Raw genomic sequence first — 15,555 nt, forward strand, 5'->3', positions numbered from 1 at the left:
AAATCATTTCTGTAATCTTGTTCTATCTGTGTTCCTCTTTTAAGTGATAAAAGTTGCAATGCTATTGATAGTTCTAATGTAAGAAATGTAAGAAGTCCCACTGTCTTTATACTTTATTGCTATACATGTGTAACCCTCATCACCTCGTTTGAAGTCTCCTATAACCAATTTGCCGACTATTCTACACCCAGAACTTCTCCTTTCCCTCCTTTACACCTGACCTGCCCTCTTGTATATGTAACTATCTTCAGGGCATCTGTGGGCAGCCAGTTGTTTTAGGCTCAACTCCTCCAAGAACAAAGTAATCTACTAGGTGGCATGTCATGCTCCAACCCTCGTTGACCTCTCCCCGACCTGCTTTCACCATCACCCACAGGTTCTCTTTGAAAGTGATCTAAAACTCCAACAATTCATCACATCCACTGGAGCCACTTCAAGGTAAAACCTACACAGCAAGTGAAAAAACCTGGCTGTTACCTCCTCTGCTACCACCCCACTAGAAATCTCAACTTATCTACCCTTCCAGTGTTCTCCTCATTTGCCCCATTGATAAAATGTTGAACTTTACAACTTGCACTATGTACATCCTTCCCCACTCCACCACCAGGCAATGGCAATTGGCTATCTGTGCTTTAAATGTCTTCACTTAAGTCGTTAGCTCCTATGTTCTGCACTTTTGCCATTTGCATGGTCTCTTGGCTCTATGAGAAATGCAAGGAAAGTGGCATGGGTTTGGTTGGTAGGCACAGGTTGAACAATGCCAGCTTGCTTTACTGTTGTGTTGATGCAGATAAGTGCTGTGTGTATCCAGAAGGGTGCTTCAAGAGCCCCTAGAGTTAGGGTGGATGGAGTGAGCTTGGGAGGGGTAGATAAATGTTTTGTTGAAGCGGGTGTGTTTGAGTGGCTTAGTCGATGTGTGTTGTGTATGTTGGAAAGAGCAGTGATGGGCAGGCTAGCGAGGGGTTCAGACAGTCAAAATGGCAACTGGCAAGCGAAGCATCACAGCAAATATCCTGGTTGGATGTTTTTCTGAAGACCATGTTGATTGTCGTGGATTGCCCGCACCTCACCCGCCCAATTTATAATCCTCACTTTAAATGGCAGTGGGCTTCCAGATGAGTAATTTGGGGCTCATAAATTAGGTGCAAAAATCAGGGTGCAGACATGGTAGATCACACGACACACGAGCAAATATCATAGTGCAAGCATCACATATGCCACCACCTATGAGCACCATTCCACATGACCCTATCGAGGAGCAAATATGACATTGCAAGCATCATATACAACCTTGTGCCAGAGCAAACATCCCACAAAAAGCCACTTTTGAGCAGAAATCACAAATGCAACCCTCACAACAGGCCGCTGAATTAAGGACTAATCAAATAGTGGTATAATATTGTAGTGCAATGCCTCTTGACTTTTCAATGAGCTGGTAATTAGGGATTTCAAAGGGGAAGGGCCAGAGCAAGGCTTGGGAGAGCTGGCAAACGCGTGTCTCCCTTTCCCATTGCCAGTCCCGGACTGCCATTACAAAAGGTGCCCTGAGGAGACTAACTTTGAAGGGGGAGTGACTTGTTCATTTGACAAGCTTTCCGAACAATCACAGGCAGTGCTGGTCACAGGGGAATACAGGGCACGATCATGGATTTAGTCCTAGACCAAAGAAAAGGACCAGATCTGCTTGAAAAATTCCACAGTAAGGTATGTCAATACAAGGGAACATGTATGAGGAACTGGGTGAGTAGGTATCAGTCTGGGGCACATGTATGGAGCAGGATTGCGACTAATGGCCTAGAGAAACATTTCAATTTGTCACTTCATTGTCATTGTTTGCAGAGAGAAGGTCTGAGCACAAATGTTTTTCTTGGACACTTAAAAATCCTGGTTTGGTGTTTTTTTTTTCTAAGAACCATGTTGAATGCTGTGTATTGCCCCACCTCACCACCCCAATATATAATCCTCACTTTGAATTGGAGTGGGTTTCCAGGTGAGTAAATGTGGGATTGAAGGGTTCTAGATCATTTGGTCGAAAATAAATGGTCGACAGGACAAATGGTCGACACCAAAAGGTCGACAGGTCAAATGGTCTAATTTTTTTTTTTTCACATTTTTTTTTTTGGGGGGGTCCCCACGACCCCCTTTTTTTTGCTAAAAAACCCTTTTTTCCCTAAACTAAAACCTAAAAATATATATATATATATATAAATTGAAAAAAAATTCGACCATTTGACCTGTCGACCAAATTGTGTCGACCATTTGTCTGTCGACCATTTGACTAGACACCGGATTGAAGTACACTGGCACAGTAAAAGCAGATAAAGATTTTCAAAACCACCCAGGATTGTTAGGGTGACCCCTAGTTCATTCTTATGAAACAAGTGCTTTGTTAAACAGATTAGGAGGAAAACATAGGTAAAGCATGACATAATCCAACAGGTATTCCACAAGCAGGCCTGGCTAATGGGAATTCACCCTGAAGCAATTTAGGGGTGGAAGGAATGGTGCCAAATGATGCCTTCCAGGGAAGCAACACTCAATGAAAATGTGACCGGATCGAAAAATCTATTTCCGCAGTGGTTGGGATCCACCACAAAGATATTTTTGGAAAACAATTGTGCACATTTATGTTTTAAAGTACATTTGGCCTATAGAAATGACTGCAGGAAGATGATATACAAAGTTGACCATACTTGGGTGACTGGTGATTCTCAACAGTTCCCATCAGTTATTCACTGTATCAACATGTGCATAGCTACAGTCTCCAGGTGCCCAGTAACATGAACAGAGCACCAGGCAGAATTAATTGATACTAATAAATACATGTGGTTATGCATGACAGGCATTGTGTAACAAAGCAAAGGGTAACCAATATAACCAAAAAAGGATGAGTTGTGAGTCTAGATACAGACCGAATTGGAGCTTCTTGGTTAGAAAGTTCAGGTGACCTCAGAGGTCGAAGTGGGCGGGAGCAGTTGGGAGCGGTGCTCCTATACATTTTATTTTTAAGTTTCACTGTTCCTATACTTTCAATTTTAAAAGAAACAGTTCTGGAATGGTTTAATTTTAAAATAAAAGTGCAGGAAGAAGTTGAAGCTTGCACTTCAGTGCACTGCACTGCACTGAACATTCCCTTAAATAGCAGGTGTGTTTACGTTTGAGGGTTTGGATTGTGTGGGGGAGGGGGCGCAGCGATTGGGATTGTGGAGAACAGGTGCAGGCCAGCAGGGAACATAGTTCCACTACTTCCTTTCGTACACTTCGACCACTGGGTGGCCTTTATTATAAGTATATTTAGTACTATAATGGTTTCAGTTACTCTTATGCTAAATACAGGAGAGAGATCGCCCATCATTTACTCCAGGTCAAGCCTCAAAGTAACATTCCAAACACACACATTCAGGCACTCATCAACAGTCTCCTGAGCTGTCAGTCACACACATGCCATAGCAATTCATCAGCATTCATAGATGGACATCAGAACAGTACAACATTCAACAAGTCACAACAGGGACCTATGACTGATTGCTTGTTTGCTTCTGAGTTTTATAGAGGCTAAAACACCCTCTTCAGCTGCTTCACAATGTGTTGAGACACAGCAGCATTCTGCAACGTTCACAATGATGTGGATCATACCGCAGCAGCAAAGCGAGTGAGTTCAAGTGCACTTAAGGGCCCGTGCCAGTTTGACGGGCCCATGAGGGAGAGTGCAGGATGATCAGTTCTACAGGAGTGTATTTGATTGACCCTGATAACAATTTCAAGTGATGGTGGGCTGCTTTTTATAAGCAGCCAGCAAAGTGCTGACCCCTGTGCATGGTCTTCTGGTGAGCTAAGAGTCATGAATCTGAGATACCAGTGTTTTGGGATTTCACATTCATCTCCAGGGGCAGGAATTCTCTCCTCCACCCCCTTTCTGTCACTGTCAACATGCTTCTCTTCACCTGCCTGCATCTGCAGCACCGCCTTAGCGGGAAACATTGGGCACTGGCCATTCCTGACTTTACTTGTCATCTCATTGATCTCCCTGAAGAACCTATGGCACAGTTTGGCAACACCGTGAAACCATATTTACTAAGGTGCCTTGCTGCTTGATCACCAGGTTGTTTCAGTGGGTCTTTTTGGACGTTGGCTGTGTGTGCTATGTGGGAGGTTTAACTTGTCAGATTGCTAGGATAAATAACCAGGCATTCTGCACCTTTCTGTGATTGCCTCATGAATATCTGGCTAATACAGTTCTTTGCAAGTTCTACAGAGCACCGCACAGACCTGAGCATATTCGAATGATACACCACACAGACCAATAATGAGTTGGAGGTGTGTCCTTTTGATGTCAAAGAAAATCTTCAAATTATTATGTATATGGTCTCAATGTATACTAAGATTATACAGCAAGCTGACCTGGAAGATGTTAGGTAAACGCTAGTTACCTTACAGTAGAAAAAAGCATTTCCATTGGGGTTTATAGTTTCTGTACAGCATAGCACTAATCTAAATTTCTTTAACTTCCAGAGACAATTTGTCCATCATGTGTGAGGCATGATTATGGGTGAGACAGTGGCCCCGAGTGTAGTCAATATCCTTGTGAATAAATTTGACATAAGAACAATCTGCCTGGAGACTAAGCCATCATCCTAATGTGGAAATACCTCATTGATTACATTATTTTCATATGACAGGGTACAGAAGAAACAGCTAGACGGTTTATTGGTAGGTTGAACACACAAAAAATCCACTTAGAATTAACTCGCCAGTTTAGTAGACGGGCATTGGATTTCCTTGATTTAACTATCATAGAGAGAAGGCAGTCTTTGGATGAGACCATATCATAATTACATAGTGACAGCCACTACCTATGGTATCTTAGAGATAATCCTCCACTCGGGAATTTCCTAACATTGAAAAGAAATAGTGGCCAGAAGAACAATTATGAGATATAAGCCAGTATTTTGATTAACAAACGTGACATAAAATAAGACCCTTTTAAACTGTTGAGGATAGCAGCAAAACAGACATCGAACAATCACAGGGAAGCTTTACTATCGCTGTGAATTATAAAATAATAGCAAAAAGGGAGTGTGCATGTGAGAACGTTTACTAAGCAAGCATGCACATCCCAATGTATAATCAAGAAAAGTTGGAAGATTTTGAATAGTGGCAATACTGTGTTCCAAGAACCTGTGTATGTGTTGTACTGTTCCTAACATCTTAACTCTGTAGGTCGACAGTCTAAAATTGGTTCTATTTTAGAATCGTGATCACAATATGATGATGTTTATCTTAAAAAGACAATTCAAAAAGGAGATTGTACTTCAAAGACACCACACAGACCATTAATGAGTTGGAGGGCTTCCCTTTTCCAGTGAAAGAAACATCTTTTAATTATTATGCATATAGTCTCAAGGTATACTAAAATTATGCAGCACGCTGCATTGGAAGATATTAGGTCAACTGCAGTTGCCTTATAGTACGAAAAGCTATTCCATAAGACGTTATAGTTTCTACACAACATGGCACTAACCCAGAATTTCTTTAACTGCCAGGGACAATTTTTCATTCAAGTATTTATGTAAATGAATTTGAAATAACAACAATCTTCTTGGAGACTAATCCATGTATAGTTGGTTGCATGTAAACAAAACGCAAATGTTAAAGATGGTGTGATGAGAAACAGCCTGAAGCCCAGTCCTCTTGTCGTACAGAATCTCTCTATCCCTCTGTTCAATTTTCTTCTGGAGATGTCTACAGATTTGTAGCAGTTGGCCCCTAGCCACTTCTTTCTGGGTAGGATGGCTGAGAAGTATATTTCTATACCCCTCCAATTGTGTGAAATGCCTGCTAAGGAGGAGCAGATTTCCTCGCATAGAATTTGTCTACCTGTGTTGACTAGGTCGTTGCCCCCTAGATGGATGATCAGGAATTCTGGGGGGTCCATGTATGCCACTAGTTCTGCTAGTGTTTTGTGGATGTCAGCCCACCGTAGGCCTCTGTATCCCCACCATGAAGCAATGGTGTTTCTGAAAGGTGGCCCTTCTTTGGTCTCTTCTGCCCATCTGCCTGTCCTAAAGACGAATGAGTGGCCGACTATCCATGCTGATCGGAGTGCGGTCCTCACTTCGCCTGTCGTTGCTGTAAGGGGGCTGGGGGGGAGAAAAGAATAAGAAAATTGAGGGAGGATGGCTATATCAGTTGTGGTCTGATATATCTTTTGTAACAGTCTGACTTCCATCCCCCTATGATTTTTAGTTGTTGCGGTGCTAGGCCTCCCTGCCATGCTGCAGTGGCGGCACCTATCCTGAAGGAGTGGGTGCCGAAACCTTTGGGGTCCAACCCTGCTTTGCTGATTGCTTTCATCAGCACCCCTTTAAATTGGTAGCGGCTTAGCGCCGGTGAATCCTTGTGGATTAAGAACCTCCCCCCCACCTTGGGTCGTTGTGCGTAATAGAGATTAGTGATGCAAACCGGACAGTTTGTTGCTTCATCCATGCAACAAATGTTGATGGTTCTTTTGGCACCCGTTTTTGACTGTTGCATTTCTATGCTAACACTCTCTTGTCTTACCCTGACCTCCATGACACCCAGGCCGTTTGTGGCCAAGGTGCTGGAAGCGATGAGTTCTCCTACCCGGAAAGCCCCAAAGTAGGCTACAAAAAATGCTGTTTTGAATAGAATTATCTCGTATGGGTGCCAACATATGGCTTCCAACTGGCTTGCTATCTGCACAAGTTTGTTAAAATCAAGGGGTCGGTCGGGTGTCCACTTGGGGACCCTCTATTCTGCCTCATCCTTTCATTGCATAGGAGATGAGGGCGTTCTGGGTGGGATCTGAATCGCCCCGTATTTTTGTAAAGTATGAGATTGCCACCAGGTGTCTTTTTGCCCAATCTCTTTTGAACCCTTGTTCCCGAGCCCATTTTAAAAATACTTCTATGTCTTTAATCGTTATTAACTCTACATGGTTTAAACCTGTGGCTTTAAATACTGTTTGTAAACACTTACTGTACTGTGCTGCGGTAGTGCTTGCCACTGCTCTCTCTGCCATTTCCGTTAGGAAACCTGTGAGGTTGTTGGCACCCGTTTTTGATGTGCCTGATTCTTGTTGGGCATCCCGGCCTGGGCTCTCTGGCGCTGGCGTTGATGCCAATGTGTTGTTGGCACCCGTTTTAGAGGTGCCTGGTTTCTGTTGGTCATCCCGGCCTGAGCTCTCTGGTGCTGGCGTTGATGCCAATGTGTTGTTGGCACCCGTTTTAGAGGTGCCTGGTTTCCGTTGGGCATCCCGGCCTGGGCTCTCTGGCGCTGGCTTTGATGCCATTATTCTTGTCTTCCCATTATTGCCCAGAATTCTGCTGGGATTGATATCATCTGTTCTTGGCCGTGTGGTATTAGCTCTCGGAATCTTGTCCACTGGAAGCGAGATAAAGCATCAGCAATGTTATTATCTGCCCCTGAAATGTGCTTTGCTTTGATTACAATGTTTTCTTGTAATGTGACTGCTGTAATGGCTCGTAAGACTTGCAGCACTAAAGGGCATTTTGTAGACCTTCTGTTTATGGAACCCACTACAGCCATGTTATCGCACCAGATAAAAAGTTCCGTGTTCGCTAGCTGCCTGCCCCAGATGTGTAATGTTAGCCAGATGGGAAATATTTCTAGGAGGGTGATGTTTTTTGTCCACCCCGCTGGTTGCCATGAATTGGGCCAGTGTCCTGCCACCCATTCAGAGTCTAGTATGGCTCCAAAACCCTTGCTCCCGGCTGCATCGGTGAATAGGACACTGTTTGTCCAGGTGTTTAAAAGCGTTCGCCAAAGTAAAGTCCCGTTGAACTCTCTGAGGAACTTTGCCCATGTTTCTAGGTCCTGTTTAACCTCTTTGCCTAGCTGGATGTGCAAGTGGGGTTTGGTGAATGATTTGATTTTGAACTCTAGGCTTCTGGAAAATATCCTCCCTTCGGGTATTTTTCTGGATGCAAAGTTGAGACTACCTGCTAGGGATTGTATTTCTTTTACTGTCCCCTTATCTTTAGTTATCAGGTTTTGTATTTTTAACAAGAGTTTTGTTATTTTTGTTTTGGGGATTCTGCAAAGCCCCTTTGCTGAGTCTATTTCGATACCCAGGAAAATTATGCTGGTATCTGGCTTGGTGTTTTTCTCCTTCGCCAGGGGAATTCCCCATTGCGCGGCCATATGTTCCAGTTTTGCTAAAGCCCTGCCGCATTTACCAGAGTTTGGTGGTCCCATTACCATGAAGTCATCAAGGTAATTGTTGTATTGTGCCTGTCTGAGGTGAGGTAGCTTGTGATGTCATTGGAATGTTTATGAGTGGATGATGGAATGTTCTGAGTGAGTGTTCTGTGTACTGGCAGTTAAAGCTGGCTGGCTCTGGGTGATGGGAGCCGGTGTTTGTCTCAGCTAATGTCCTTTATGTCTTCATGTGGAACTGTAACAAGAAAGATGGAAATACACTTACATGAAGTGAACTTAAAGAGCTTGGAACCTACTTTTTAACAGTAATGTACTATTTGTGTCCCTGGTCTGTGTTTTTGGAAAGCCCATTGAAAAAAAGGAGCTGAATTGCTCAAATAGTGCACAGGATATAGCGCACCCCATGGGGAGGCATCTGTCTACATAGAATTTGTTGTTAAAAGTGAAACCTAGCCACTGCTGTGAATCTGGGTGGACTGGCAAGAGTCTAAAAGCGGATTCGATGTCCAGCTTGGCCTTCAGGGCGTTCCGGCCACATTCCTGTATGAGTCTTACCGCTTCTTGTAAATGTGTGTAAGATACGGCGGATTCCGTGTGTGGGATGCGTCATTTAATGACGGCCTTTGGGGTAGGAAAGATGATGGATTAGCCACATTTTTCCGGGTTCTTTTTTGGGAACCAGGCCTAGTGGGGATATTAAGTAGTTATTTAATGGCATGCGGTCCCAGGGACCTGCTATCCTGCCTAGTTGCAATTCTTTCTTGATTTTGGTTTCCACTATCCGGGGGTTATCCCTGGCTGACTTCAGGTTCATCGAGACGGTTTGTGACCCTGTGCCCTTAAATGGGATGGAAAAACCCTTGGTGAAACCCTGCCATATTGCCATGCTGGTTTCTTTGTCTGGGTAGTTGTTAAGGGCTTCTCTAAAATTGCCCGGATTGATGGGTGTTCTTCCTGGTTCTAAAATTGGGATGTCATTCTTTCTTGGCTGGTAGTCTGGTGCAGTTGCTTGCTGCATGGTCACCGTTGCAGTTTGTGCAGGTGTGTTTATACCAGCATTCTTTGCCCCATGTACACTGGTTTTTCCAAAAATGTATGCATGGGATGTTGGATTTGGCAGCTTGGTTTTTGTTCTGTCTGTGGGCATTATTTTAAGCCACCCATGGCTGGTTCTTCCGAAAGGGCTGCTTCCCTTTCTTGGTTTTATCATTATCATTGGACCTGTTACCCTGAGTGTTTTTGTTATTTTTGGAGGAAGATTGCGTGGTATCTTCCTCCGGTGGGGGCTCGGCGTTGAGGTTATATAAGTCATTCTGGACCTCATCCCACTCAATGGCTGGCCTTTCTGACATGCTCCTCCTGAATCTGATATCATATGCTAGCCATGTCTTCCCCCTCTGGGTTACTTTTACTTCCCTTATTTTATCAACATATGCCCAGAGTTTCCTACAATCCATGGGGAATTTTTCTTCGTATATTGTTGCTAAGATGGCAAAAGCTTGTAACCAGTTGTCCCAATTTTGTTCCACCTGGGCATTTCTGGCAATAGCTTTTTCTTCTATCTTTTTGGGATCTCTGAAAGCATCTTTCCCTTTGCGCTCGCCTTCTATTAATGAAATTATTTCTATGAATTCCTTGGTCCATATGGCTTCTTTGATTGTGGTATCAATGTTCCATGCCAGGCATCTTTTGTATCTATTTAATATCTCTGTTTGGAAAGATTTCATTTTTTGGTCTAAATGTGCGTTACAATGTCTGTTGTACTGTTGCCGGGTGTCCCTGTCACTCCCGTGTTGTCTGCGATAGGGGTTGCCCATGCTTTTAATGCACCTGCTGGGTCTGTTGATGGAGTTGTTGGGGCTATTGCATTTATTGCTGTGGGTGCTACTGGCACCTGCTGTATCTGTTGTGGCGGGGTTGCTGTAGGTGGCGTTACCGGGGTGTTGACTATCGTTATTGCAGGTTCTAGTGCAATGGTGGGTTTGGGGCCCCAGGTTCCCCTGCGGACGGTGTTTGTTTCGCCCTTACTCCTAGCATTAATTGCTGCAATTCCGCTACATTCTCGCATAGTTTTGACAATTTTTTGTTACCTTTTTTGGCGCCTTCGATAGTTTTCTCTTTTTTGATGGTGCAGTGCCCTCCTCTTGGCTGGGTGGCCTGGCAATTCCTTCCCTGGGTAGGCAGTACATGTTTCGTCTAACCCATGCCCATCCGTAGTGTTCTGCTGCTTCAATGGCTGCTAACAGCTGTGGTGATTTGGGCTTTTGTGCCGGTGTTGTGGGCGCCTGTGTTTTCCGTTTGGGCCCCATGCTCCTTTTTGGCCCGTTACAGGGAAAGGAAAAAACGTTTTACCAGGGTTTAGGGCAGTTGTTATCGGTGCGCTCCTTTGAGCTTGCTCTATTTGTTGCCTGTGTTGGGTAACTGGTAGCTGTTGCCCTCGTGTTGCTAGCATATGTTTTCTGCTAGCTCTTTTGCTAAAGAAAATGTATCTCCATTTGGAGGGTTCAGGGAAATGTCTCCTATTGCCCACCGTGTGTGGTGCTTATTTTCAAATAAATGGGCAGCCCCCAGAATTGTTTCATGTGTCTCTGTTATTTAAAATAATGGTTTTGCTGTGGGGGCGCCCGTGTAAAAATTTAGAAAATATTTTTTAGTTGGCAGTATTTGGCCCCCGCGTGACTGGCTGTGATTCTGTTTGAATTTATCACAGGGTTGAGTTTATCCAGTACAGCCTACTTTGCGGCGCGGGGGCTCAGAACAAATGTATCTCTTCCCGGACACAGTGTTTACTTTTTCCTTCCCCGTAGTCCCAGCGCGACGGCTTACCTGAAAACTGTTGAAACTGGCACCGTCCGCGCTGGGCTGCTCGGGTGCCTCTTTTTCCTTTGTTCGAGAATGGGTGTGAAGGTTTCACACGGCACGCGTCCTTGTTTGTTTCACTTTGTTTCGGAAACGCTCGCGGCTCGCTTGTCCGTTCTGCAAAGATGTTGAAACTGACACCATCCGCACTGGCTGCTCGGATGCCTCTTCTTCCTTCGTTAGGGCTGGAATGCAATTGTTGTGAACAGTAACAATGTTCAGGAAGGAAAAAGACGCTGCGGAGTACAGCAAACTTTCTTAGGATTTGCTAAAGAAGCAAAATGATTTGGAAGACACTGAGTAAACAGTGATCCTCCTGTTTGTTTGGGTCCCTGTTCAGGGTCCACAAACAGATTGTGTTTACTCAGAGCATGCTGCTCTTATTTATAGGACCCAGGGAGGCCCTGGGTCTTTGTTATGTATGTAGTGGGGGCTGCTGATGTCACAGCCCCGGCCGGATAGCCGACTGTCTGGCCCCCTGATGGGGGCAGGTCTTTGAACCTGGGCCCTGCCTGACTGTTGGTTTCCTTATGGTGCTTAGCACCTTGTTTTTTGGAGGAAGGGTGAGGTGACTGTTCACACCTCACCCTTCCTTGGCTTTGTGCTGCAGAGACTGCGTGTCTCTGTAGCTGGGGGGAGGAGAGGAGCAGGCTGTGATAAGGTTGGGGCTGCCCCTCTCCCAGGCTGCTGATGGTAACAGCAGTTACCCTGCCTCGCTTTTGGGATGCCCTGCAGCATTGCCCACGATTAATGGACAACCTATACTGCCGCCCGCTCAAATAACACATGAAACAACTGGCAAGTTGACACCCACACAGCTTGCCGGTCTGATAAGTGGGGGATAAGAACTGTAGGAACTGAGCCCAAAAGAATCGCTAATGGCAGGGGGCCGCGAGGAGGAGAATGCTGCTAAGGTGCTAAGGTCGCTATTGACTTTACTGTCGAGCAAATAGCCGATTTAGGCACATGGCCGGTGTCAATGGCGATGACTGGCACTGAAGTGTCAGGCAACAGGAATGCAAATTGCAGTGCAGGGAGCTCCACGACCCGCAACAATACTCAGCTGCAAGCAGAAGCAGATGGGGTAGTACATGAAGAATCGTCTTGGGGGTACCTAAACACCCCTAACACGCAGACCGAAGGAAACAACAGGAATAGTAGTGTCAGAAGTAATCCAACAGGGCACCTGCATATTCAGGCAGAACATGTTAAAAAGCCACAGAAAGCTGGGCGCTCTGGCATCCCCACTATTATGCAACTAGATAATCAACCAAACATACAGGGTGACAAGCAGCCCAGACCCCACCAACCTTTACTTTTACAAATTAATAGGCCGCACAAGTCACAGATGTCCACTCCTGTGTTTGGAAAGCCAAGAAGATTCAGTTTGAATGAAACTTCAATAGCGGACGAGATTAAAGAAATGGAACATAGGAACAATTTTATTAGACAAATGAAAGGCAGGGAGTTGAAATCAACTTGGGACGGCATAACGGACTCGACCAGAATAAAGCAATCAGTGAGGTCACAGACTGTAGAGGGCCTAAAAAGCAGCCAGCGGGCTATTGTACCTAAGGTGAGACCTTTGCTGCAAATAGCCGCTTTGAATGGAAAAAGCAATAAAGGAAGTTTGGAACCTGTAATTGCCATTACCAACAGCAATGAGAGAAGGGATAGGAAGATAGGCCCTCATGCGACACAAATGATCCGAAGTGCAACGGGCCAAATTAACACAAGCGGCGTGAGTAGCTCTTCAGACTCATCAAGGCTGGAAGAATTGAGTGCTCACAGTCTACAACATGAAGAACAAGAAGTCATTCAGAGAGAGTACCTGCCTGACACTGCAGCTGGTACTAAACTCAAGGAGTTGTCAAATGCTAATGTTCAAACAGATCAGCCATTGGATAAAACGCAGATCTCTACAGCGGCGGGAATTCAGATTCAAAACAATGTAATGGCCACAGTATCCATCTCATTAGCACCTTTTACAAAACTTTGCAAATCTATAAACAAGAGCATTAAGGATAATGCGACAATATTGGCAATGGTCCATACCAAGTTAATTTACCAAGAAGCCTTTACAGCAAAGGTGGAAGCACGCTTAGATCATGAAGCAGAAGCCTCAGTTACGTGGCAAAGGAGACTGAGTGATCTCGCAAGTGGGGAACAGAGTGAGAAGTCAGCCATGATGGCACTCCTAATGGATACCATTCAATGGATGCGTTGTCAGTTATGTCTACAGGAAAAAGTGCAACAACAGATAAATGCTGCAAACCCGGCATTGGGGATACCACAGGATGCGCCAATAACGGACCAAGATGTTCCCAGAACTGGGCAGCAAAAACAAGAAAAAAATATTGCTCCAGTCAAGGGTAAACCAGAAGTGGTAAAGACCACAGTAGGTTCACTGAAGGAGCAGGCCACTATTTCACAATCTGAGATCTGCGAAATGAAGGAAAACGGCTGCCTGGGGAAAACTCAGGCCACTGCTGTTAAAAATGATAAAAGTGTTGAAACTACAAAAAAGATTTCCACGAGCAACGAAGAGCAACAACCCCGAAAACATAAAGAAAGAGTACCAGGGCAGAAGATAAAGGGCACCTTGGAGAATGAACAATTGAGGCCATCTGCACCAATCGAATTAGAAATTAATTACCGGTCTTTGGGGCGAGGAAAATTTAGCAGAAAAAAACAAATAAACCCCAGAAGACGGTTGGAGAGATACAACAGAGTGATGTAGTGCAAACCACAATAAAGAAAGTAGTGAATGATGGCAATGATAACCACTCAACAAAAAAAAACGTTGGAGCAAAAAAATGCTCTAATTCAAGGGACATTTGGGTACTTTGTTCTCCTTCTAAAAATTTAACTCATCTGATATTGTGTATTTTTAAATATCTAAACATTAGCAAGATCTTTTGTTTTATGATGGATTAGTAGACGAATGGGAGTCTGGTTCTTCTAGTAGTGGGACACAAATTCTGCCTCACAAATGAATATTAGCAGTAGTACAGCAGTAGCTCCTGCATTCTCAGTTCACTAAACATATGGAATGCAAAGGAAATGCTTTCTATTGGTTTAACAAAATAAGCAATACATAAACATGATTAATGACAAAGACGACTTAAGAGAGGGTGTATGGATAACACTGGACACAAATAAATAGCAATAAATCATGTAATGTCAGATTGTTCCAGAAATCAAACCTACAGTCTCAGAAAGTCTGCCAAGAATAGGGTGAAAACAGCCTGATAAGAGGACACTTAGGGCCTCATCACAAGTTAGGCGATAGCCCTTAAATGCGGTGGTAACGGGGTTACAGCCACATCATGAGTATGGCGTTTTTATCCCAAACTGAGCTGATTTTTGGTGCAATTACTGTGCGGTAATACCGCCGGCGGTAATTGCGCCGGTGGTCATTGCACCGAAACTTCCAATGGAGAATGGGAAATAACTTTTACCGCCCAAACCATGATCTGGTGGTAATACTGCTGGATGGGTGGGCGGTAATGCAAATAAAGTTGGGCGGTATCCCAGTGGGGATACCACCCAACTCGTGATGAGGCCCTTAGTTTTGTACAACCAAAGCAGAAGTCCAGCAAGAGCCAACACTGGCAGTGGGCAATGATAGTTAAGGAGCTTGGATACAAAACATTGCACAAGCATGCTTCCCAGGCCCTTGTTATAGGTGTGTCCTTCAATAGTGTTCTAACAGATGCCGCCTCTTCTACACTCTGCAGCGTAGACTCTCTGCTCAGCCACCTTCACCTACTACTCCTGCATGTCCATGTCCACACAGTCTGCTCTGCAGAAATTACACCTACAGCAGATGTGTAATATATTTCATAAGCAAGCACACATAATTTTGGGTCATTGGACTCACAAATGACAGCCCCCCGCCCTACCTGGGCAGTGGGCACTGGGCAGTGGGCACTGCTCTGGCATGGCATCCCAATATTTTGATAATTGACCCTGTGTTTTTTTGCTTTTAGGTCATTCCACTAAGATATGATATGATATGGCATTCATAAGGTGCCTATACACAAGGGTTTCAAGGCGCGACGCGGCAAGTGAGGGGGAACAGAAGGAAGACAGAGACAACAATCCTACTAGGCCAAGTGACATTCAGATCACGCAAGTGCAGGGAAAGGTTGAAGGGGAAATGTGCGGGGTGGGAGGGGGAGGTGGGGACAGTGCAGTACATGGGATAAAAGAATAAATAAAAACAATAAGAGAAGGCCAGCTGGTGACAAGTGCAAGGGTAAGTGCAGACATCATGTGTCAGGTGCTGGTGAGGGACTGTAGGGATGCAAAAAACAGTCCCAAAGTGCGGGGATTTCCAGGGAGGCAGTGCAGGTGTACAACTGGCGGGGGACGGGACCTGGGCCCGAGATCAGAGGGTAGCCAGGTAACCAGTGCAGTTTCAGCCAGGAGTTCAGCAGGGGAGAGGAGGAGAGAAAGCAGAAGCAAAGAGGAAGGTTTTGAGGTGCTTCC

General features: G+C 44.8%; 1 protein-coding gene across 1 annotated transcript in view; it reads right to left on the reverse strand.

Moving 5' to 3' along the window:
- LOC138548034 (cytochrome P450 4B1-like) overlaps positions 1–15,555 on the reverse strand; it is a 567,791-nt gene that overhangs the window by 355,058 nt on the left and 197,178 nt on the right. The gene's annotated exons all lie outside the window — the stretch shown is intronic.

The sequence above is a fragment of the Ambystoma mexicanum genome, chromosome 1q (assembly GCF_040938575.1).
Source record: "Ambystoma mexicanum isolate Mex_15411 chromosome 1q, UKY_AmexF1_1, whole genome shotgun sequence".
In the NCBI taxonomy this organism is placed as follows: domain Eukaryota; kingdom Metazoa; phylum Chordata; class Amphibia; order Caudata; family Ambystomatidae; genus Ambystoma; species Ambystoma mexicanum.